Genomic DNA, 26,701 nt, shown 5'->3' with positions numbered 1-26,701 from the left:
GACACATAATTAAGGAAGAGGGGGTCTTTACTTCCAGCTAACTAAATCAAAAAAGTTCTGGCAATGTTCTAGGCTGTCGTTACATCCTATCAAGTTGAAATCAGAATCGCTCACTTAAGAAGGCCGAGAAATAGACATAATGCACATGAGGATTTTAAGCAATCAGTATGGAATGTGTAGAAGACGAGATTGGAAACTGCTTTGGTCTGTGGTCAGAAAATCTATACAATACAAATTATCCCTGTAATTTTGTTTCTCGAAACGTTAAACTGTAGACCATGACTGTAGATCTGTAGAGGGTGAGAGTGAATGAATATCGTTATCCTATCATAGAACTATCAAATGGTGCAAGTCGCATTATGGGCATATTTAGTATTAATTGTAACCACTTAGGTCTCACGCACACGACTGCAACTGTGTACATGGCCAGTGTTTGCGACATCGATGGCCACGGAGTGTCATCCGTGGTCCGCCCGCAAATTGCAGACCATGCACACATTGACTTTAATGAGTCTGGACCGCAAATGCGACCCGTAATAAGACATGTCCTATCTTTTTGCAGTCCAGGCTGCCGGCTAATGCATGGACAGTGGAAACCACAGTCGTGTGCATGGGCCCATACCAATGAATGGGTCCGCAACGCAGATTTTCGGGTGAATTGCGGATGCAAAAACACGTTCGTGTGCATGAGGCCTTAGCATTTTATCCAGCCTCTACTGGCCGCTGCAGAGGAAACATAGTAGTATTTGGTGCTCATTCAAAGTAATGGGTGGCCATGTATTGCATGGTCAGGCTGAGTTCATTTTTTCAGTGGCTTTCCGCTCTGGCAGAAAATGTTTAGACGGGGTTCTGAGCGGGGTAACTCCTCTACGATGCCCATATGGAAAGGGGTTTTCAGATGGGATAACACCTTTAATGTTTAAAAGTAATATTTAAAGGGGGTTGAATGGTTTCGAAAAAGCCTTGTCGATAGGGGGGGGGAATTGCTTATTCTGGATTTCCATCAATCGGCTTAAGTGGAGAGCGACAACTAACAGCGTCTCTCACACTTTGGAGAACCTGGCATATCTGTGCATATTGATTTCAATATACACCATGCAATACCTCATTTCCCCTGTGGTGGCACTGTAGAGAAATTGAATACTTGTAAAATAAGCGAGGTATAGAGGTGATCGCTAGGAATCTTAGCTGTGATCAGATTATTTTTGTGAGACCCTTCTTAAACACATTGTTCAAATCAGATACCTTTTACAATAAGAGATTTTTTGTAATAATTTCAACAAGTAAAGAATATATGCCATTCCTAATGCAATTATGAAGGGGTTTGAGCTGATAGGACCTCCGTCTGTGAGCCACAGCTAAAAGCTTCTTCCAACTGGACGCTTGACTCTGGAACATCCGATACATAGACACCCATTGATTTAAATGGACGCTGTTTAATGAGTATTTACATTATAGTTGCCCCGCAATAGCAATGGATCATGGGGCTTTTAACAGGAAAAAGGGGTCTTTATACCAGACATCCTCAGTCAGTGCAAATACATCAAATTTTTTAATCTATGATTTCATGTACCAATAGGGGTACGATGTAAACAGTCCTACGTGAAAAAAAAAACCTTTTAGAAAAGAAATTGGAAACTCTGTCAAGCACATTTCAGCTACTTCCCCTCTCAAGAAGAGAAGTAGGAGTCTTAGGGAGTTTCCTCATCTGCATACACATAGAAAAGATTTTTATAGTGCTGGGATTTCCCGCTGTGTCAGGAAGGCAGAGCTGTTTCACTTAGTGTTTGTACACATTCAGGGTACTGAGTTAGTGAAATACTAAACAAAAAACTTTGGTATTACAGAGGGCTAACAGTAGTTCCCATGCAAGGATTGGATAATATTTTAATGATTTGGGTTAGTTTCTGTGTTTACAACCTCTTTAAATATCTGTGTGAATCACCAGAAGAAAATGGGATGTAAATGGATAAAACATAATTTTCTGTTAGCTTGACGATAGCTCCAATGCTGAAAATAAGTCAACCCAACCCCCGCATTCCCATTCATGTTCTATATAGGTTTTATTCTGAAAACAATGAATACATTATGGATATATTGTTATAGTGAAGTACAAATGTCAATGTTTATTCATCCAAAGCCTTGTATAATAGCTTTGATGTTCAACAAAAAATATTGCTAATCATAAGAACAGGCCCCAATGCCCAATGATATTAAAGTCCTTATATAGAAATGTTTACTCAATGATCCAGTATGAATTTGCTTCAAACATTTATTGCAAATAAGAATTATTTTTTTTGTTTTTCCTACGAAAAGTCTTGCAAACCGATAAATAGTAAAATTCTTGGCTCATAGAACAAAACCTAGGAAGATTTAGAGACATGAGAATATAGATGAAGTTGTCTCGTTTGAAAATGAAATCAGGGAAATAACAGAACGGAAGAAATGGTGCCGTGTAGATATTACGTTTTAATCTTCATATAAATCACAAGGTAGCAAACTGCGTGCAAGGCTTGAAGCAAATAAGTGGGTGGAACATTGTCTTGTGAGATCCTTTTCAGTGACGAGTCAGCGTAAGGTTGATAATCAACCACCATAGGTTCTCCTCATAAGGCAAATGTCTTCTCATTCCATGATTTTCCTTCTGTAATGATTCACGTGTTCTCCTGAAGAAGAAGAAAGCAGAAACTTAACATGGTGAAATAAGAAATAGATTTTAACGAATGGCAATCGAAAGACCTAACAAAGCTGAAAAATATTTAATGTTTGTATTAAAGGTTTTTCCCATTTTAGGGGTCACTTGGAGACGTCCAAGCTTATTGGTGGGAACCCAGAGGCTGATGCCCTAAGTGATGGGTTCCCAGCACTTGGCTCTGACTCTGTAATTCACATGAACTTCCAAAGACTGGTAGTCATGAAGTTTCGACCAGCATTGCACCCTCAAAATTAATGTGTTTCGACATTAGGACATTCAGATCTATAGAAGTACAGGAATCATAACCAATAGGATCCCGTCATTTACCAAGTACAGAAACTCTTCACGGATCCTAAGGAAAGTCTTTCCCGAAGTAGTATCTGAGAAAAGCTTTTCTGTTTTCATAGGACGGGATCTATTCTCAATTCTATCTTATTCTTGGCTCTAAATACGGTTCAAGCGCAAAGCCATAATACTGTACACTTATGTGCATGAGCATTTAGGGCATCAGATGGGGACCAAACTTCTAGGACCCAACTAATGTAACCTTTTGGTAGGTCGAAATGTCCAAAGCATCAGAAGTTAGGAACGCTTTTAAATAATATTGACTGACCTGAGCAAACTGAATAAGGTTTTAGGCAAACATATAATGCTAAGGAAGATGGACCTCTGAGTTATTTTATCATAACTAGCAAAACAATTTATCGTCAAGAACACATGTAAATGATATAAAAATAATACAGTCAAATTCTGAAAATCTTGGAAATTCGCCTAGTAAACATAGTCCCAAGCATCAATCAAATAAAGGAGAGTAGGTGGACATGAGGAGTTGTGAAGGTAGAAGAAGTTGGTAGAGGCAAGTTTCCCGTGCTGTAAGGAATTGCTGACCTATAGTGCTATATACTAGTGGCGCTCTGAAGCTATCCATAAGATATCAGCATGTAGTGTAATACCACTAAACAGGACTACTGCTCCATAAATTTTGGGCAAAAAATTAATAAATTTAAAAAAAAAAAAGAATTTAGGGGATTTTTCAAGATCCTATTGTTGTAACATTTTATAAATATTTTTGTACATAAAAAAAATAAAAAAAGTCCAATATTACACTCGTTCTGAATAAAGAAACTTACTACATATTTGGAACTAAAAAATTCAACAAAATAAATCGTTTTTTTGTTAAAAGAAAGATAGATGGCCCCATAAGTTATGTTACTTCTGGAGAAGGTCGGGTTTGTACTAGAAGACCGCCGTTTCCCCCCGTAACTGTAAGGTGTAACTGTTCACTCAGCCAAATACAGTATATTTATGGACGTCAGAGGGACACCGGAGGATAGAAGACACATTCATTCTTATAAATGTGACTTTACACTGGCCTCACTCCCAGTCCCTAGCTGATCTTGGCGACAGAATTGAACAGATGTTGAACAGAAGTCAATTTGGAAGAGTATCCCATGCCTAGAATATTAATGCATCAGCAAATCCACCTCAGCAGCCATATTCTTAAGTAGGCTAAAATTTGCGTTTTCAAATTATCTCTTAAATAAGTCAAATGCCATAAAGGATCAGAATATAACATATTCTAAAATAAATAAACGGAACAGACTGAATTCTTCATAGTCCCGTTTGTGGCTAAATTCCTTCTTTTTACTTTTACCAAGTTTTTATCAAGAACTTTTTGAAATTCAGGGTGTACCTTGTAACACAGTAGCATTGTATTCCACATTCTAGATAGACCAATACCTCGAACACCTTACCCAAAACACAAATTCCGATTTTTTTTTTGTGAGAAATAGTTTTGAGCATTGTGGAGGGTTAAACAGCGCATGTTCAGGAGGCCTACCTGAACTATGCTAATCCCAATCCCTTTGCACTGGCCCTGACGGAAAAGAACTAATAAAAGTGTGAACAGAGTCTTCCAGTCCTATCTGCAATAGACTTGTTCCCATTTAATATTCATGGAGACCCAACACAATCTGTCATATTTGAAAGTGGCTTGTAAGCTCCAAAAGGTTAGGGACACGTGTTGTAGAGAGTTTATTGAAGACTCCTTTTACAGCTTCAGAGCATAGTGTAAGTATATATATATTTTAAGGAGATCATGTTCTTATACAACTAAAGACTTTCACATGCTCAGACCATTAGGTGCAGACTTAACAATCTGAAGAACCAAGCTCTACAAGTTTTGAGTTTTGCAAAACTAAACATCTAAAGTGACAAGGGATAAAATGGATTTTCAGCACTTTTGAAACAAAATTCTTTTAGAGCTGAACATGAGTCATTTAAATAAGACCGGGAACCATGGAAGACTTATTTGCCGAATATGTCAATCAAGCCTCCACAATGTTCATCCATAAAGAAGTGGATACATAATACTCATCAAAGGATAAATCCCATTGATGTAAATAATACCTATATAAATCGGTCTGTCATAACACCCAAATTTTACAAATCCAATGGCGAACTACTGTGTAACCCAACAGTGAAATGGGGTACCTGTTCCGGTTGACCTACCAAAGCTCCTACCACCCACTCCATGTCTCACCTCCTCCTTGGCCAGGGTGGTAACTCTAGGGGCTGTAGAGGTTGCAATTGAACCCAGGCCCTGGTGCCTGATCGGGCCCAAGGCCCCTCTATCACACAAGAGGACCCCAGTATTATAAATGACACATGATCGTTGGCGAGCCCAGTTATAGTTTTTGCATCGGGGCCCAGGAGCTTCAAGTTACATCTTCATACTTGCCACTCTCCTCAGTCCCGGCCCAGCCCTCAGGAGGTGCTTCATTTCAGTCAGCAGGTGATTGCCATGAAGCACCTGTTGGGGCAGTAAGGGCCAGTATAACCATGAAGGACATGACACCTCACATCGATGCATGAGGTAACCCTACATCTAAATTAGGCTATTAGATGATAACCCAAGGTCCATGGCCGACACGTGTGCTTTTATGACACCACAAAACTATTCAGCGGCTTCTAATATTAGGGGATACTTTATTCCATAAATTACCTAGATAATACTTAGAAAATGGTTAAAATATTATAGAAAATGACTTTGCAGGTCTTATTATATACTGATGTAAGCTCACAAGTCTCTATATATGATTGGCATATAGCAACAGTCGTTTTACAAGGTGCATCAGCCCAGAGTTAATATAAAGGCGTAAAATGAAAAGCCTGATGGCTTCCATAGGACAAAACAGACATGGGGGGGGGGGGATTCACAATTCCAGAAAAGCATCGTGTTATAGAAAAAAAGATGAAAAAGGAAAACAAGGACTCTCGCTGTGCAGGTGAATGACCTGTGGGAGCAGACCTCGCCTGCCAGGATTTCTACACATTGCAAGCATCAGACACAGAGTAACTGATTAGATCATCTTCTACCTGCCACCGACTAGGCTCGGGAGACTAATTAGAGGAAGTACTGCCTGCACAGACACCCCATTGACACCTAATTTGCTCAGCCAAAGCCCTTGGGGAGAATGCATTATCTGTGCAGCTGCGCTTTCTGCCTTGCTGAATTTAGACATAAGCAAACCAGATCTACTAAGAACAATAAGGCCCACTCCAGCACAATGACATTCTGAGCAATGCTCACAAATATATAGAAATTAAAATAATCCAGGGGCTGCCCTGCCCGCATTCAGAATATTTTCTCACAGAAAGTAAAAATTTAGAAAAAAAAAATAGTAACAAATAAATATATATATATAAAAGCAAAAAATGGGCAGCATTCCGCAGATAAGTGAAAAATAGGGGTACTTTATTACCCTATTGCAATGTTTCAACCCTGTCCACTGGGATTGTTTTCGAGCTTGAAAACGGCCTCAGTGGACGCGGTTGAAACATTGCAATAGGGTAATAAAGTACCCCTATTTTTCACTTATATCTGTGGAGTGCTGCCCATTTTTTGCTTCTATATTGACAGGACATTGGTCTGTTCCCCAGGGCTTTCACTGACATGCTGCTGGACTTTGGACTGTATGTATATATATATATATATATATATATATATATATATATAATTATTTTTTTAAAATTTATTTAATTTTTATTATTATTCTTTTTTATTTATTTTTTTATTTATTTTTATTTATTTATTTATTTATTTTTACTATTAAATAATAATTTATTTTACCAAATTGTATCTATAAATGTCAATTTTAGAACCTAGTTCACATTTTTCGGAAGACAAATGCAATTATTGGAAATGTTTTTAGCTGTATTTTATAATACATTTTAATATTAGATTCCCAATAATTCCTTTATTCCCAAGTGGATCAATGATCAAATACCTTATTAAGTTTGTATCATAAAATCTTTCCAGACCCACCCAATCCGTGGCTAACTAAAAAATTGTCTGGAGAAAAAAAGAGAAATTATATTGTCGTATAAAATTGAAGCCATGTTGAAAGGATACAATGCAGTTCAATATAAAAAGGACGTTTACTCGGAAATCATGAAAAAAATTATTAAAGCGCAAAAAAAAACAACAAAACAAAACTTGGAAATAAGAGGTCCCAAGTATCGTAGTTGTCTTCTTGTATCAATGTTATATTCAGCCAATTCGGGCTACGAGATGTAACCACAAATGGCTGCCATTACATGCCCATATGGGTTATCAACTCAACTTCATACAAATACTGAATGTAAGGGTGTATGTACCAAAAAGACAGCCCATGAGGCAGTTATGAGGCCCCTGAAGACAGGGTGTGGTAAGAACCTGTGCTGGTATCTCCTCTTTACAGGCCCTACAATGTTAATAAACAAGAATGTCAGCCATTATTGGAGTTTTCTAGGATTTCTAATACATGCATAGCATAGGCCATTTATGTATGACTGGTGGCGGTCCAACCCACAGAACCCCCACCGATCAGTGTGATTGTGCCTAGTACTGCAACTCACCCGATTGAATGGGGCTGAGTTGCAGTACCAGGAGCAGCCACATTTGTATGGACATCGACGATCTCCAAATGAATCAACAAATAAAGGGATGCAGCACTCTAGCAAACGCCATGGCCCCTTCATTCTGCCACCTCTTAGGACCCCCACAATATAATCCTTTGATAGTCTATCAATTGAAAAACCCAAGAAACAGATTTAACGCAGGATGATTGAAAGGAGATGGGGCAAACCAGCACCGAGTCCTCCAGTCCTCTCCTCTGCGTGAAAGAGTGTGGTGGTCTTAACTTACATAGAGGTGAAAATGCCCCTTAGGAAAGATTCAAATAGGGCCCCCTCACCTCTTTGCATGCCCCTGAGGGAACAGAATTAAATCTGCAATGTATCAAGTGCATTCCTCCGTATTTCAGCTTCGTCCTACTCCACAGTTATTACTTAAAATGCACTTGACTTCATCCATAGAACAAAAACTAAAAGATGTGAGAAGCAATGGGACACTGGGAGACAGGAACGGATGTAAGTGCATACGTTCTCTGCACAAAGCTGCGGAATATGTGGACATTATACATATCTATATATCATTGGTTATAAGTAAAAAAAATCCTGAAGCCTCTTAATTCTTTCACTGAATAAATATGAACAATTCAATAAAGACGTAAACATACATCACATCATATGGCAAAAAAAGGAAATGTCAAATTGTTGGAGACTTTTATTTCATAACTGTCCTATAAAGAGCAATGCCATCCCTTTGTTACATTATAAGGCTATTACCGGCCTTATAATGTTAGAGACTTGGCGGGGCTTATCTACGTCCTCTTCTGGCAGGCCTAGCAGGACCACTTCCTAAAACCCCTTTTCCCTATTATGGGATTAAGCAGGTGGTGTATAATTCTTCACCTCCCCCTTCCATCTCTTTATCTCTCTTCTTCTCCTCTTTCTTCTTTATATTGTTTTTGTTTTTTCAATTGTTCTTGTGATATTTAGGACAATTTTGTCATTCATTTTGGTATACAGCTTCTACTAGACCTATATGGAAGCTACTTCTGTCCCCTGCCGTATCCCCCTCATTGTTCTTGCCCATTTTTATATCTCCAACATACAAAATAAGAAGATAAAAAACTTATCAAGAGGAAAAAGGGAAATAAAAACGAGTGTATGTGATCATGGAGAGTCATCAAGTGTTCCTCGTTGCTGGTGGTCTTGGAGCCCCAAAAGATAAGGACTCCCATTGACCGGTCAGTAAAGATGTGACATAGACTAACTCTACGCTCATCTATCAATAAAATAATTTTACTATACATATAGGCAATTTAAATGTAACATTATTCCTATATTTTTTTGCATTATTGTTAATTTAAAAAATTCCCAAAAGGGGCATGCACAATATAACCGTACAATGATCGGCCACTCTCTGTCAGGGACAGGGTGCTACCAACAATAGTTTTCTAATGCATACATATCTATTTTGTTTCCTTTCTACAAAAATAGTGGATGGCCCTAATCCTAAAAATTCCCCCCCCCCCCCCCCCCCCGCTAACATTGATCAAGCCCTGCAGTCCCCGGATCCAGCAGTTTTTCTGGAGCAGTGAGGGGGAGCACCTCCTGATCTGGAAAGGCCTTGGCTAGGCTGATAGAAGTAGTACTTATCTTCCTCTTACACGGCCCGACGTGGGCCATATAAACAAGCGCCGAATAACGAGAGAGCTCGTAGACCGGCGCTTGTTTTCTCCTTTCACAAGATGCAATGTATAGGGACGAGCACTCGTTACTACGATTGCTCATCCCCATGCATTTCTATCATGTCGGCAGCGCCTCCCCCTGTTTCCGCAGGGAGATGTGCTGCTGACAACAATAATATTTTCGGCTGCATAAACAATACGATCAGCCAATGAACGAGTGTTTGCTCGTTTATCGGCTGATCGTTGCCCTGTTTACAAAAGGCAACGATCGGGAATGAGCATTCTGTAAACGCTCTTTTGCCCGAGAATCGGCCGGTGTAAAAGGGCCCTAAGGCGCTTCTTCCGACTACTCCACCTGAGTGATCAAAAACATAGGATAGGCTGGTGACAGATTCAATATAGGAAGTAATCTTCTACTAATGTAATGAAATATAACATATATGGAAAAAATTTAGTCCGAAAAGAAATAAAAAAAATATGGAATAATAGATCTGGCTTTATAGGTATTGAAAGTCATTGGCTGGAATAGTGAAATATATAAGCCCAGGGAAAGCGATCCATGGATGGTGGGGGGAGGGTAATATTTATTTTTTATAATATTACAGTGACTATAGATTATTACTTTATTTTATTTCTATAATTTAATTGTTGTGTAAGATCGATTGCGTCGTCCTTTTACGCCAAGTGATGTGAACTACGATAGTGAAAAAATGTCCTAGAGCCAATGGATTTAAATCCGTGCTGTAAAATAAACGCCATAAATATAAAATAAATCTTTACACGGCTTCTTCCAGACTTTTAAAAGCATAGTATCATTTATCCATATTTAAACACCTCGGAGATTTGCTGTGTGCTGCCATTTTCTTCCTAGTCCTTTCTCTCTCTCTAGAGAATTGTATAATTTATTTTCTAAACTCTTTTTTTACTTTGACACTCCGGCAGAACCTCTCTCTTACCCCTACATTGTCTAAGGAGATTTGCTGTGCAAAGAACAAAGTCTCCCAAGCCTTTTGCAATTACCATTTGAATCAGCTTTCACAGCACAAAGAATGGGGAGATTTCCAATATGAATCTCGGAGTTAAAGAAACGAGCTTCCATTGGGCAGTGGGAAGCCTGTAGTGAAAGAAAACACAATTCACAGCTAATATTTGTATTTATTTATTAGAATTTTTTATCCAATTATTTAATTTTATATATGCGTACAAATGGTAAAGTGATTTTTTTTTTGTATTTTATTTGTGTGAGAATTTAAATTGTGTTTTTAATATAAAAAATAAAAAAAAAATCCAAATACAACACAAATCACATTGAATATTTTACATTTATCATTTCATATTTATAATGTGATTTTATATGTATTATTTTTGGGAAAAATTAAATTTTTTAATATTTAAGATTGTATTTTTTATTCACAGCTAATATTTGAATTTGCAATAAAAAAATTTTTTTTCTATATATCTATATATATATATATATATATATATATATATATATATATATATATATATATATATAATTTTTTTTAACATTATTTTAAACATTTAATTAAAATATTTTTTTTGGTATGTTTTTTTTATTAGAAATTATTATTTATGAATATAAACATGCAAACATATATTAAAGTGCACCACCACCAAAATAATCAATTTTTACAAATATTGTTCTTCACTAAGGTCTTGTGCACATAGCCAAGCCATGTCCACAGGAGGAGTTCCTACAGTTTCATACAATGAAGCGAAGACATTCCATGTGCCGCCGTATGATGCTTCGTATTACGGATATTTGTACAGAATGTGACAAGAAAAGAAAACTCAGTTTGATTTAATATAAAAACGGAGGCATCCAGAGGTATAGTAGAGCTCCATAGACTACTATGGATGCGGCCGTAATACAGTAAGATACATGAGCCCTTACTTTGAGTTTCGAGAAGGCTTGAGAAAGCGCGTCTACGCGAAACAGCTGTTGCCTGTAATCTGTGTACTCCGTCTCTCCCCCCACTTCACTTTTTGAGCAATAAATCATTTGAATACGGTGAGTGCGGCTCTATTTCCTTCTTGATTCATTGTCTTACTTTGAGTTTGTTTCAGAGTTGCTCTTCCTATTGGTACTGTAGTCATAGTCGGCCAACGTTGGTGGTTACAAGCAGGGTCTTCTGCTCACCCATTCACCCACGTGTATATAATATTTTCTTCTCTCTGCTCCCTCCTCCCCATGTCTGTCAATCTTTTTACTATTCCCAATGTCCACCAAATGTGCTGGATGTGCCTTCTGTGCCTACACTAGGGTAGGAATCCACTTATAACAGCCTACATGCACCATAGGCTTTAGCAATCCAAACTTTGCCTCTTAAGAATTCAATTAATTTCAACGGAGGTCACAGTCTTGGAAAGAATAATAACATAGGGCAGGACATGCTATACGAGAGTGGACATGCTATACGAGAGTGGACATGCTATACGAGAGTGGACATGCTATACGAGAGTGGACATGCTATACGAGAGTGGATGTGACTGGCACCGCAGCTCTGTCCACTCGAGTGCACAGGGCTTAGCATGGTTGAGCTTCAGCACCAGTGACACTTGTGTGGACAATGATTTACCTGCATAAACAATAACCGGACCGAGGCGCCCCAGCGAGCATAACAGCCCCCTAGTTCTGCTGATCAGTGGGAGTCCTGGGGGGTTGGATCACCACCAATTATACATTGATGGCCTATCCTAAGGAATGATCATCAATAGAAAATACTGGAAAACACCCTTTTAATGGATAACATGCCCGGCATATAGCAATAGTGTAATCTAAATAGATTTATTACAGTACATCTCTAAATACCGAAGCACATTCGTTCAATCACAGAGATGACTACATACAGATCATTTTACATCTGGCTGGAAACTTGGGGCTATAAGAAGCTCATCCATCTCTTGTCATCCACTGTGGAGATTGCGTATGATGGAACAGATTTACCGAAGTCAAGTACAGCTGAGCCACCAAAAAAATGCAGTTTTGCTCATAAAGTGGGACGCTCCCCCCTATCCACATAAATCTCACCTCGGCTGATCCCCGGTTCTGGAGACCTGATGGGGTGATAAGCATAAATCTGTGCTCTCCGTGTAGTGACAGACTGCAGACCCAATCTCATTGTTAAAAATGCCTATATTTCTTACCCACCATGCAAGACTTTGGGTGGCGATTAAATGGATTTCAGGATAGCCCTAAAACAATGGTGTGTATAAACTACCTTAAAGAAGACCTACCAGAAGAATATAAAAAGGCTCCTTTAGTCTACATTAAAAATGTGAAAGTCCTTTTTAATACTTTCCTTCTATGCTACGATATGAAGACTTGACGTTACGGACCGGAGGCTGCACTACTGAGAGATTCCGATGAGAACTTGACCTCTTCTATTTTCTGTCAGGTGCAGTATTGTCATGGAGCGCTTGTATTGATCCAAATCACCAAATACATTGGTGTCCCCTCATCTCATATACACACGTAACTGACAGGGGTTCACCATCCATGAGGAAAAGTGAGAACATCGCCTCCCGAAACACCCCTCCCTGTTTAAGTCGTTTGGCAGATTTATGGTCCATCCAAACACATTCCTCATATCGAATTTGGGAAGAAAGTGTCCCATATCACTTTTCGCCTCAGGCAGAAAAAAAGTCTCCAAGCCCCTCTGATAAGTGATATTCAAGCCAGGTATATATTGCTGCCTTTGTGGAAGTGAATTTTCTGGTAGATTTTCTTTAATGTAGTTCTGAAAGTTCAGTAACAAAAAAAAAAATAATCGAAAGAGGACGATGTCTCTAAGGCTCCATCATACATCGCCATTAAAATCCAACACTAATTTTTGAGGTAGAAATCCGATGCTTGTCCTTATTTTTACCAAAATGCAGCCTGGGGCATTCTATGACTGCATTCGAAAGCACTCGGCATCCACGTATAGCATTAGGGGCGTTAAGTTAACCGAAATATCTGTTTTCATGGGCTAAAAATTCATAACCATGATGCTTTGCACCAAGTGCCACATTCAAGCTTCAAATACGCTCTCTTTTCTCCGGTCATAGACATGTCAGAAGACGTCATTGTGTGGGTCCATGTTCTGCGACCTCCAGTGATCACTAGAATGAAAGAACTTCAGCCACTTATCCAAAAGCCGTGCGTCTTTAGGCTATGTTCACACGGAGTATTTTGCCGAGTTTTTTGACGCGGAAACCGCGTGGCAAAACTCGGCAGAAACGGCCTGAGAACGCCTCCCATTGATTTCAATGGGAGGCGTCTGCGTCTTTTTCCCGCGAGCAGTAAAACTGCCTCGCGGGAAAAAGAAGCGACCTGCCCTATCTTCGGGCGCTTCCGCCTCTGACCTCCCATTGACTTCAATGGGAGGCAGGAGAAAGCGTATTTCTCGCTGTTTTATGCCCGCGGCGCTCAATGGCCGCGGGCGAAAAACGGCGCGATAATTGCCACGAAAATCGGCGTGCAGGGAGAGGAATATCTGCCTCAAAGTTCCAAACGGAATTTTGAGGCAGATATTCCTCCCCCAAAATACTCCGTGTGAACATAGCCTTAGCCTCTAGCTCAGATATTTCTGAACCTCTGAGCTGACAATGACTGAATAGCCATAGGAATGAATTGGATTATAATGCGCACGGTTTTGGGTGCATGCAATATATATATATATTTTAAACTCCAGCACGCCCTATTCCTGGCAACTTCGTAGGGTTTTATCTCTATTGCATGGACATGTAGATGCAGTGTGACATACATTCAAGATTCTTAAGTCCCATAGTGGTCCCCGCCACAGGGCCAGTCACAATACACTCTTTGCCAGCCATGGTATCACAGAAACAGCCCAGTGAATTTCTTGTGCATCCAAAGCAGTCCCAATCACAGTGCTCGTCACAAGGAATCCAGTACCAGGAATTATGCCACAGAAACAGTCATCATGCCTCTATTGACAGCCACAATGCCAACCACAGAATCTTTAGTGCCTGCCACAGTGCCCCCAGTGCCGCCTCAGTGACTTCACCAGCTGCTGCTGCTGATAATCCGGGTCTGTCCTGCTGAATACAGGAAGCTTAGAAGTCCTTTATTGGGGAAAACCACAGCAAGGAAAATCTCATGCAAAAATAGCCACAGCGGCTTGAGGCGCCACTAGCAGAACATGTGGACTTATAGTCATATCTAGCGTGTTCAGAAATGTCTTTCCATATTGGGTCAGTGTAATATACAGTCAACGTCTCTTAATTTGATCCTATTTATCTAGTTTTGCATAAATTCCATGGTCAGCTCTTCACCAACACGGATTGCAGAAGTTACATGAGAAGGACCCGTAATACTGATCTTATGGAAAGTATTTGTAAGGACTTTTCCATCTTACTAGTGTGGTTTACAACTGTAACATAGAAGGAAAGCAAAATCTAACGCACGTCAGTTACTAGATGTCATCCAATAAAAGTAGGTATGTACCAGCTTGGTTTACTTTTTCCTATTCCACAAAACCACAGCAAACTCCAGCGGCCATCGACTTTCCTATAGTAAAAAATGAGTTATCTAATCTTCACAGCATCTATTCCAGTGGTACATTACATTTCAAACCCTCAATCTCCCAATAACTCAACATGAAGAAGATGACTGTAAGCATCTTGTCCAATATCGACAGTCAACGAGATTCCTTTTACAGTGCCGTCAAAATGACCCATTCAAAAGTGCCAGCAGAGTTTCCCCAATAAACAGTACCAGACTGCCCCAATAAACATTACCAGAACTGCCCCAATAAACAGCGTCAGGACTGCCCCAATAAACAGTGCCAGAACTGCCCCAATAAACAGTGACAGGACTGCCCCAATAATCAGTGACAGGACTGCCCCAATAATCAGTGACAGGACTGCCCCAATAATCAGTGCCAGAACTGCACTAATAAACAGTACCAGAACTGCCCAAAAAAAAACTGCACCCATTACCGTGGCATAAGAACCCCCTAAAAACAATGCCGGCAGAGTGCCCTTAAAAAAACAATACTACCAGCAGAGTCTTAGACTAAAATAGTGCCAGCAGAGCGCCACCTCACTGTGCCTGCTGCTGCCACTAGCTGCATACACATGTGTATATATATATATATATATATATATATATATATATATATATTTATATATAGCTACGTCAAGCACACAAAAAACGTTTGGGGGGGGGGGAACACTGGGTTCGGCAGATAAGGTTACAGAATTTTCTACCTTCAAATTAGGGATGCACGATGCATCGAAACTTCGATACTGTTTCGATACTTTGCATCCCCAAACGGTTCGATACTGTTATTTCATGTATTTCGATACTTAGCTGCGCAGCCGTACAGCTCAGTATAGTAACACATGAATGTACGAGAGCGGGGCAGCGGCTGTGTAATACAGTCAGTCCTGACATGTGCGCGCTGTCAGGATGATGCGATGCGGCCAGCGCTGAACTAATGAGCGCCGGCACTGAAGACCGAACATGGCGAGCGCGCTGCAAAACACCCCCATGTTCTGTCTTCAGTGCCTGCGCCGCCGCTCATTAGTGTAGCACCGGCCGCATCTCCTCATGCTGACCGCGCACGCACTTCCTGACAGGAGTGGGGCAATGGCTGTATTACACAGCCACAGCCCTGCTGGCGGAGATCAGAGAAACCTCTCATCTCCGCCATTATTCCCGTGAATGCTGCGATCACAGTGGACTGCAGCATTCAGGGGAAAAGGAGAAGGGTGGATGCCCCTTGGATCGCATCACAGGGAGTTCCTGTGACGCGATTGAGGGACATAAAACAACCTATAAGCGCACGAGCGCCAGGGACATAACATCCCAGTAGAATCTGAAAGTGAATACCATGGATAATAAGAAAATATATACTTTTATTCATTTATCACAGTACATGGTATAACAATATCAAGTGTATTAAAAAACTGTATATGGCGGATCATATATCAAAAAGAGTAACAAAGCGGTAAGTATGACAAAATACCATGGGAAGCACAGAAAACATAACCAAAAAATCCCCACAACTCAATGCGACCATACCAAAAGCACAGATGATAAGAATGACAGAGACAGAAAGACTCTATATCGATGTGAATGAAATACCCACATGGAGAGAGTACATGTCATAAATCTGCAAGGAATAACTAGCGTGCTATACATATCAACATATTAGGTGAACATAATATTGAGAACATAACTCATGTAAATACCTGTCGACATGATGGAAGCAAGAGATGAGGGGAAATGGCACAGGAACGCCTCGACGCGCGTTTCGCCCACGACCGGCTTCGTCAGGAGGCTACCGTATATACAGAACCGGGGGTTTATATACCGCCATATGTAAACCGATCATTAATTAATTCATTGGTGGCATCTGTGGGGTGCACGCATGGACGGCGCTCGTAGGCCATGATGCGAGCACTGCATCATCAGAAAGCGCCATGCTGTCTGCGGTGTGACGATGCGTCTCACGGCATGAGACGCACGTCGCCATAGTAACGCAGACAAACAGAGTGAGGCACCCTGAGATACAGCGCCCGCAGCGCATGCGCCCGAGAGCGTCTGGTACACATATACCAGCATAGACCATCAGGGAATACAGAAAAGGAAATATTTTATAGCGTTCATACAAACATTGGCAAAAAAAAAAAAAAAAAGAACTAATGAATAAATAAAATAAATAACTATGTGATGAGCAACCCAAGAGGAGAATTTTAACAAAATATTATAGGTGACCTAAATCGGTACCAGTATACAATAAACCTCTATATAGTATATGTATCACTAAATGGTATTTTGATACAGAGTTCATCACAGACATAAACCAATTACATAAATACATAGATACATGAAATATGAAAATAAGACAAATAATTTTAATAAATAAAATAAATATAAATAAATAAATAAATTAAAAAATGAAAAATAATAATAAATGAAAGATAATAAATAAAAAATAAATAAAAAAATATAAAATACAAATAAAAAGTAGAAATAAAAAATATAAGAAAAAAATAAAAATAATAAAAAATAAATAATAAATAATAATAATTAATAAATAATAAAAAATAAAATATAAAATATAAAAAAATTTTTTTAAAAATAAAAAAAAATAAAAAAAAAATAAAAAAAAAATAAAAAAAAAAATAAAAAATAATAAATAAATTAACTAAAAACAAGTATGTCCCTACAAATAAATAGAAAAACAAAAAATAAAGTGAAGCATAGAAACAAAAATATATATGTTGTGAGTGAAGTACAAGACAGTGCTATATATCAAAAAATATATAGATATAGTAATTAATTATAATGAAAAAATGTGTATAAATATGTACAGAAGTATATATCATATATATTACAGCAAAAAGTCTAAATAGAGAAATAAAGAAATGAATCAAAATGATCAAAAAATAATAATAAAAATAAAAAAAATATAACAAGATAAAAATATAGATAAAAAATAAAAAATATATAAATAATATATTATGAACAAATATTATTGAAGAGAAATATATAATAGAAGTTATAGTACTGTTCTGTCTTCAGTGCCTGCGCCGCCGCTCATTAGTGTAGCACCGGCCGCATCTCCTCATGCTGACCGCGCACGCACTTCCTGACAGGAGTGGGGCAATGGCTGTATTACACAGCCACAGCCCTGCTGGCGGAGATCAGAGAAACCTCTCATCTCCGCCATTATTCCCGTGAATGCTGCGATCACAGTGGACTGCAGCATTCAGGGGAAAAGGAGAAGGGTGGATGCCCCTTGGATCGCATCACAGGGAGTTCCTGTGACGCGATTGAGGGACATACCATATATGGGCAGACAGCCCAGGGTTCATTGAAGGACCCCAGGGCTGCCTTACCAGATTTCCTGTTGTTAGGGCATACTTAGGTATGACCTAACAACTGCCTGTGTACTATCAGTACACAGGCTAATGTACTGTAATATAGATATATGCCAGTACATTAAAGTTTAAAAAAGAAAGTAAAAACATAAAGTAATGTTAAATAAAAAAATACACATACACCTTTTTTACAATAAAACATTAAAATAAGTCTCAATACATAAAATATACATATTTGGTATTGGCGCGGCCATAATAACCTGCACAACAATTTTTTTGCATCATTTATGATGTGTACGCTGTAAAAAATAAAAAATAAAAACTGCTTTCTATCACTTATTGTGAGGCACGAGGTGCGATGATGAATTTAACCTCCATGTGCCTCACATTAATAGTAATTAACCCCATCATGTACGTTACATATTAACCCATTATGACTGAGAAACATGATGGGGTTAATTACTATTAATGTGAGGCACATGGAGGTTAAATTTATCAGACCACGCGCCTCAAATCAGAAAATGGAAGGATTTTTTTTATCACTGTTGGCAAAGTATCGAATTGGTATCGAAATCGCAATACTAGACAGTATCGGTATCGAAGTCCAAATTCTGGTATCGTGACATCCCTACTTCAAATAACTGCCTTTTTGACTTGCACATGACCTCCTACAAAAAAATTTTTGATTGTGTTATTGACTTTTTCTTTAACGTCCTTTGTTCCCTGTACTATATTTCTACCAGAGCAGTTTGACCCACTATGTGTACAAGGGGTACAAATGCTTACATGCTTTATATGTAGGGTACACACAGAGGCAAGCAGGTGCCAATGTATTTACATATTACCATCTTTTTTTTTTCAGCTACGGGAGATGCCTACAAAATCTGCTACTCATTCTATAATATTTTAGGTCATGTAAAACAGAAGTGGACTAAAACGGTTGAGCGTTTTTGATATGTGAGAAAATGGAAGGCCCTGAATAAAGGGATCCAGCGAGGGTAGGAACAAGTTCTTGGTGCACAAGGCAGGGGATTCAGAATCGGCCCCCCTCCACCCTTGATCCTTGCATTCTGCATGATAGCTGTCATTTATTTAATTGCCCCTTTTTCCCCCCCACCAAACTATATCTAAATTTTTTGTATTTCTGTAATTATACATACCCTTCATTTCCATCCCTTCCACACATGTGCAGTTCTCAACACATGTACAGTATCTTTAGTAGGGTCCTCCAGCTTTCTGCAGCTCCTCGCTCAGCTCTTATATAAAATATATATATCTCCAATTCCATGTATATTTGAGCACCAGTTGTCCAGAGTTGTACTGTTACTGGAAATAAAACATCGTAACCATAGGTATCCATTTTGGAGAGTATTGAGGACATTCTTTGGTCACCTGGTCACCCAACCTGCATTACCATTACCCAGACACTTCCCTGCTCTCTTCTCCCATCTGTTTACATCTAATGCCCTTGAGCCTTCTGTGCCCATTCGTATTAGCAAACAAGAGTAAGTCACTTAGTTACTGAGGTAGGAAAATACACATGACAGCCCAGATATATCCTAGAAGCTTACAATACAAACTTCTTCTGTTAACTTTCCACCCATTTCAATCGAAGGCACAGCCTGGCAAAAGCAGCTGGAATAATATGGTAATGCATGTGGCCCATATATGCTGTTAAACAAGTAACTGTTGGAAATAAACTAAGCTGTATAAAGAAAACCGACAAAATCCCATATATTGTCCCGTACATGGAATCTGGATTTAATACACCTTCCGGGTACATAAAAAGTCTCGTAATTATTTGTTTGCAAAGCTTATAACCTGCTGCCTGTCACAATAAGCCAAAAGGATTTAAATATATTCCTCCTAATCCAAATGATACCTCAAAGCATGGGCCAAGTATTCTGGACAGGCCCGAGCACGCTCCACATATGTTGCATACTGTATACGTGTGTAGGGCAGCTGAGTCCACATTCCACGGCATGGTAGAATTTAACTGTATGCTACCAGGAACACGAGAACTTTCCGGCAGTATTGTATTTTATGGGATGTGCTGGGGAAAGTCCATTCTTTCCTAATAGTTCTTGGTATGGAAGAGAAACACAATACTAAAACATGCTTGTGGTAATTCTTTTTCTGAATACATTTGTAAGCGTTTTTTTCTCTGGCACATACATTATTGACAGACTGGCCTTTTTTATATGCCTATGGAACAGCGCCGGATTAGGGCTGCTTAGGCCCCCCAGAGGATATGATTTGGAGGGCCCATCCTCCTTCTATACAGAACATGAATACGTCGACTTTTAATTGATCTGAAACAAGGAGACCCTAGTGATGGGCTCAAAATGGGGTTGTCTTCTGCTGGCCCTTTGGACCCAGTCATTGTAGCAGACCCTGGGCCCACCGGAGCATTATCTGCTATTCTGGTAGACCATTCCATCCATGGACAAGACAACAACCTCTGCTAACCGTTGGTACATGGTCGGCAGCCACATGGGTTACCACTGAGTTTCCCTAACATTTTAATTGAAGTACTCGTGCACTGCTCTCGTGCTGGACAACACAATGGCGCAAGTTACCATGCAGCCCTGGCACAAGAAGGAGCATTTATTTTTTTTATAAAATCTGGAGCTGTATGCATTAAAGCCCCCCCCCCCCCCCACATCACAACCATATTCACTCCATTCCTTCAGCCAGGGTTTGCCCTCCCATCCAATATGCAGTTCTCTTTTGGTTGGCATGTGCTCATGCCTACATTGACCTCACTCCACCTTCTTACTGGAGTCAACTAAGAATAACAATCTCAAATACAACTTTTTAAGCTTCTTTACTGCATAGCTCTAGATCGATAGTTTTGCCTGGAGGAGCAAGTAAAGATGAATCGGACAAGTCCGTAGAACTCAACTGCATGCGTTCCACACTTTAAAGAGGAACATTGGTTCTCATATGGGGGCTCCTGGGGTAGATATAAAGTGAGGATGGGATCACATTTAAGCCTATCCCTTTATGGGGGGCATGAATAAAATTGGCACTTGGGAGAGGTGGTTTAGTATCCGGCAGTGCTGAGGGGAGGGTTGTTGTTTAGTGGCACAGAGCTCCAACAACTTTGCAAAAACTTGGAACACCGTCTGAGCGGTGGCCAGTGGCGTAGCCATAGGATTTGCAAAGGTAGCTGCTGCACCCTGGCCTTGGTACCTATGGGGAGAAGAGGGTCCCTTTGCCAAATAAGAAGCCACCATTATTTCAAATGGCACATAATAGGTGGGGGACCTGTTACAAATTTTGCGTTGGGGTCCAAGAGCTTTGAGCCATGCCTCTGGTAGGGGTCCATCCCAGTTCCTAGATGTTGTGACTGAATAGAGTTGGTACATTGGAGTGAAAACATGAGGAAAATGTAAGGAAATCGATATATACAACTCCGCTCAGGATTCTTCGATGGCTGCATTATTAACCCATTATCATCAATGGTTAATCATGTGACCTTTTCTAGCATCACTGCCACTTTTTTTTTGTGTTCACAGCAGTCGGACCCCCTGATCAAACATCGATGGTACATTCTAGCAATATGTCATCAATGTCTTTAGTGAGATGACCCCTTTAAGTCAGGCTTTTCTTACTCTAGCAAAGGCCCAATTAAATGACAAGCAATCCTGCAGTGATTATTTCTGTGTGTGTACACAACCCTAGTGATGCAATGTGATTCAACTGCTAACAACGTATTACAGTGACCCGCAGTAACCTTTCAGCAATTACATGCCGCTGATCTCCGAATGCTATTACTGCGCTTTTACTTTGTAAGTAAGTGACCCCCGCAATATAAATAAAACAATATAGTGATGCACATTGGTTATGGGTCTGACACTTATTTTTTCCTACATACAGATAGATTCGGAATTACGGAAATCTCTCATCCAGCCGTTCCTAATCGGTTGTTATTTTTCCCATAGATAACAAGTGAACGTTGTCATAAAGTGCGGGACTTGTGCCAAATTGAGAGCTGATAGATGTGCAATGTCATCTTATAAATAGACGTGTCAGTCGGCCACCTACAACACATAATTATGGAGACCAAGACATCGCAATCATGCGGCAGGAAGCAAAGCAGTGACAACTTCCAGATGGAAAATCCTGGAGTAACTTGCTCAGGTTCCCTCATTAGGGGCCACAAAATACAAGAAGTTACAAAGTCGGCAGCTGATGTCAGAGCCCGCTAAAGAAAACCAGATGCAGATTTCCAAGAAACATATACCGCACGGGTTATAGTGCTAGAAATAATGATTTCTTCAGACAAACAAGTGAACGCGGGGGAAACGAGCCAAGGAAGTTTTACAAACGCTTAAAATATTAGCTGCTCCGCTGCCGCTTGTTAAGAAGGTCGTCTGTTCATGTGGGTTTCTCGCTGGTAGCAAGAAACATAGTAAAAATGACAAAATATACAATAAATTTAACCAATTAGTGCCTTGTTGCATTCAGTGTTGGGTTTCGACACGTTACATTAAGTAGGAAATGGAATTGACAGATATAGCAGAGCTGAGATAGTCAACACGGTGAGGCTTGTGTTGTGCGTATGTTTATGTATCTATGTATGGGCTTTTATTTGACCGCGTTCTGTATTCCCTCAATAAATCCTGTACCCACCCTGGATGTGATATGCGCGCATGCTCGATCGCCGCTCCATTCAATCGTCCCCGTGCCACGATCTTGCAGCCGGGGGAACCGGGCACTGGGCTCCCCAGTTATGGCAATCGGCGGGAGTTCCAGCAGTCGGGCCGCCATTGATCTAGCATTTCTCACCTCTGCAGTGGATAGGGGTTAAAGCCGTCTTACAACACCATCCCAATACTGAAATCCGCCAACAGCATAGAGCAACAGGAGCCACTCCAGATACATAGACACAAATTTAAAGTATTATTATCAATGACAATGTGCTTAAAAAGTGGACATTTATTTTAGGGTGGCTATAAGATGCCCTAAAAAACTGGGTGCATCTTCCTCTGGGGAAGTGAAAGTTTCTGTGCCCAATTTTAACATCAGAATATCCAAACGGCAGAGAGAGGACTCAAGTGACAGCTCCCATAGGCACTGCAGATCCTTCAAAAGGGGACCTGTGAGCTTTCCTGGCATGTCTGCTTTGGTGAATACTAGAATTTCCCATAAAATTACAATTATTTTTTTTTAACTCTGTGTTGTGCTGTTCCTCTGTTATTCCTCCTGGAAATATATTAACACACGGTCAATAAGATTATAATATTCATCTTATCAATTTGGTGTTTTTCTACATACTATAAACACAATCAGTGCAAAAGTGCCAGACTGTGTAGGAACGAGCCCTATTGACAAGGGGAATGGTAACACGCAATTGTCAATTTATTCATGCATTTCCAGGAGGAATAAGGGTATGATCACACGGTCTATTTTCAGACGTTTTTTGGGCGGTAAACACCCGAAAAATCAGAAGCAGAACGCATCCAAACATCGGCCCATTGATTTTAATGGGAAAAACGGCATTCTGTTCCGAAGGGCTGTTTTTTCACGCAGCCGTATTGAAAAACGGCCGCGTACAAAAACAGCCGCGGAAAAAAAACTGCAGGTCACTTCTTGGGACCGTTTTTTCATACTCTATAGAAAACAGCTCCAAAAACGTCCGTAAAAACGCCGCAAAAAACGTGAGTGGCTTAAAAAACGTCTGAAAATCAGGAGCGGTTTTCCCTTGAAAACAGCTCTGTATTTTCAGACGTTTTTTGCTAAGCATGTGAACCTAACCTAACAGAGGAGAATAACAATTTGATTGCCTTAATTTTGAAGTTTTGAGTTATTTAAATAATAATAACTTTAATAATTTAATGATAAGGAATGGGACAAAGCCCCATCCATTGTCAATCTAAACCAGCTTACACATATGGGAGGTAGTAACTAACACAGGCAAGGCATTGTTTACACACAGCCGATTGGTTGGATGAAATTCAGCTCCTGATTGGGGCTTGAGAACCTGCTGTGACTTCCTGCTGTGTAAGAGGAAAAGGTAGCAGCTTAATTCTATGTCTAAGCTCTGGGCTGTTCGATTGGCTCCTGCAGAGACCACAACTAGTCATATAAAAAGTAAAATCTGATGGAGACATCACATCCATGGGTATATTTTCCCCTGATAGGTGCCGTTTTTGTGTTTATTCCCTTTAATATATAAGAATAACAGCCTTTTTTTTTTTTTTTTCAGAAAGACACAATTTTTATATGCACTACAGCACATCAATCTTTAACTAAAGCACAGGATTGTATTGTGAAGAACAGACCTGGCGGAGAAAAGTTTCCCCGTTGTTTCCTTTTTATCACAATTTTTATTTCCGATAAGGAGTTTAGAATGTCGGTTCCTGTGGATTTCTGTGATTGTGCAAGAAACAAGCAATTTTGTCTTCCCTAATTCAGCTACATTGTATCTCAGAGGAAAGTCTCGTGTCATCGTCAAGCATAAAGTGCAGGCAAAAACATTTATCTAGATAAAAGACCACAAGCAGTTAACCTACTCAGTGGAGGCAATGCAACCAGGCAACGGGATAATGACCTCTACCCAAATGTGGAAGGCATCAATTTGATTCTATGACAGCCAGACAAAAGACTATGGCAGCGCCACAGGAAAACTTTATCAATGATAACTCAAGTCTACAGTATGTGAACAGAATGAATTAGCATAAAGTACAATGAAGAGTGGCATATTGATCTCCAGCAGGAATTTCTTCAGCTTTATGTCTCTGTCTGCAGGTGCATGTTAAATATTTCCCTTTATTCGAAGTTTTCCAGCACAATAAGACAACAGTGTTCTTGTGTACAAACATAAAAACGGGGTCGAATGATTAAAAACTCTAAATCATACTGCATGGGGGTGCATTCTGCCCGCAGCACTTGCGCCGAGTACTCTAATCTAACCAAGGAGACATCTCAGTAGAGTTTTTTTGTTCTTATGACTTTCTTCCAAAAATATATCTGCTTACTGTATACCCAAATGCAACACGTATACAGTACACACTTGTTACACATCTACTATTCGGAGAGAATGGTCTTCATACCCGGGAGCAGGTGGAGCCAACTCCTGCCACATGGCAGAAATGCATTTTGTGGCGGGCAGCGATTGGAGGATCAAAGGATTACATGTGGATGGTTTGAGACAAGGGCAGGAATCTGCAAGTTGGGGGGTGCAATTACGCCTTATACTGGATGGTACCCTGTGTGGTACCTTCTGTTGGCACCCGTCCCATCATATGGCATAGTGTCTTATAGTGTACAAATAAACATATAAGCACCGTACAATATAAAATGCTATAAAGCCCAAATAACAGGGATAACACTTCCATATAGATGCCTAAATAATGACGCCATACAGTGCCACCGCCAGCATACGCTGAAAAAATAATTTACTGTACAGCGCCGCCACCACTTATGTCCGGCCACTTCAAACGTATAAAGGTATATTCACACTGCGCTGGAGCATTTCCTAGGAGGTGTAGGTTGGGAGAACGTCTCCGACATATAACACTGTATAGGCAGACAGTGGAATACGTTGTTTTTTTACTGGATGCCTCCGTATTAACCTCTTCTCGACATCCGCCCCGTATATACAGCGTAGATCGGGAGGGAAAGTGTGAAGCGGGATCACGGGCTAAGCCCACTCCATAACTTGTGTGTGTCGGCTGTATGTTACAGTTGACACTTCACTGCAACTAGCACTATCCCGCTTGTTTTACACCCTTAGATGCCACTGTCAATAGTGACCATGGCATCTAAGCCACCGAAGTGCTCTAGCTTCCCCTCTCCCTGATGCGGTTTCGGGGTGCCAATGGTTGTCATGACAGCCTGGGGGCCTAATGAAGGCCCCAAGTTCTGCCATCTTTGTGCTACTATTAAGCCATGCCAGTATATCATGCGAGCAATCCAACGATCACTGGTTCAAGTCCCTTAGCGGGACTAAAAAAAAAAAAAGTTACCTTTTCCCATTTGGGAACACTCATTTTCCCATTTGGTAATTCCCAAAGGTAACACTATGACAAAAAAAAACATTATTGGTGTCGCCACATCTGTAAAAGTCTGAACTACTACAACATAACATTATTTAAACCACACGGTGAATGCAGATCACATTATCTGCCACATAAAATGGAATAAAAAGTGATTAAAATAAAATGTCACGGCTCTCAGAATATGGCAACATAAAAAATGTTTTTATTTGCAAGGCCTTGTTTACGTGGCGCTCAAAAAAACAACTCACTAGCGTTTTTGTAAAGCTCTTTTTAAAATACAGGCATTTTTGTCGCATAATTAGGACTCCCATTGACTACGAGAATTAGGCGCATTTTCAGCGCGTTTTATGTGCCAAGAATTTACCTGACCAATCTTTTTTTTACACGATGCGGTTTTTAAAAACGGGAGCGTAAAAAAACCACATCGTATGCACTACAATGCGCATTCCCATTGATGTCAATGGGAAGCTTAAAGCATGCGTTTTTGACACGTTCTTGGCGCGTAAATCGAATCGAATACACGCCGTGTGAACAAGGCCTAAGGGCATGACCACACATGG

The 26,701-nt window shown here is 40.0% G+C and overlaps 1 protein-coding gene and 1 long non-coding RNA gene across 4 annotated transcripts in view; one reads left to right on the top strand and one right to left on the bottom strand.

Annotated features, from left to right (window-relative positions):
• Window positions 1-2,038: 2,038 nt before the first annotated feature.
• CDK14 (cyclin dependent kinase 14) overlaps window positions 2,039-26,701 on the bottom strand; it is a 399,726-nt gene continuing 375,063 nt past the window's right edge. For all 3 annotated transcript variants that reach the window (XM_075827675.1, XM_075827674.1, XM_075827676.1), the window contains one exon: window positions 2,039-2,666. The gene's annotated coding sequence lies outside the window, so the exon portion shown is untranslated. The remainder of the gene's footprint in view (window positions 2,667-26,701) is intronic.
• LOC142653044 (uncharacterized) lies at window positions 14,455-22,587 on the top strand. Its single transcript, XR_012848031.1, has 3 exons — window positions 14,455-14,738; window positions 18,995-19,130; window positions 22,080-22,587. It is a non-coding gene; the product is annotated as an uncharacterized LOC142653044 (long non-coding RNA).

The sequence above is a fragment of the Rhinoderma darwinii genome, chromosome 5, assembly GCF_050947455.1.
Source record: "Rhinoderma darwinii isolate aRhiDar2 chromosome 5, aRhiDar2.hap1, whole genome shotgun sequence".
Classification (NCBI taxonomy): Eukaryota; Metazoa; Chordata; class Amphibia; order Anura; family Rhinodermatidae; genus Rhinoderma; species Rhinoderma darwinii.
The sequence above is the reverse complement of the archived record's forward strand: the minus strand, read 5'-3'. Positions and strand labels throughout refer to the sequence as shown.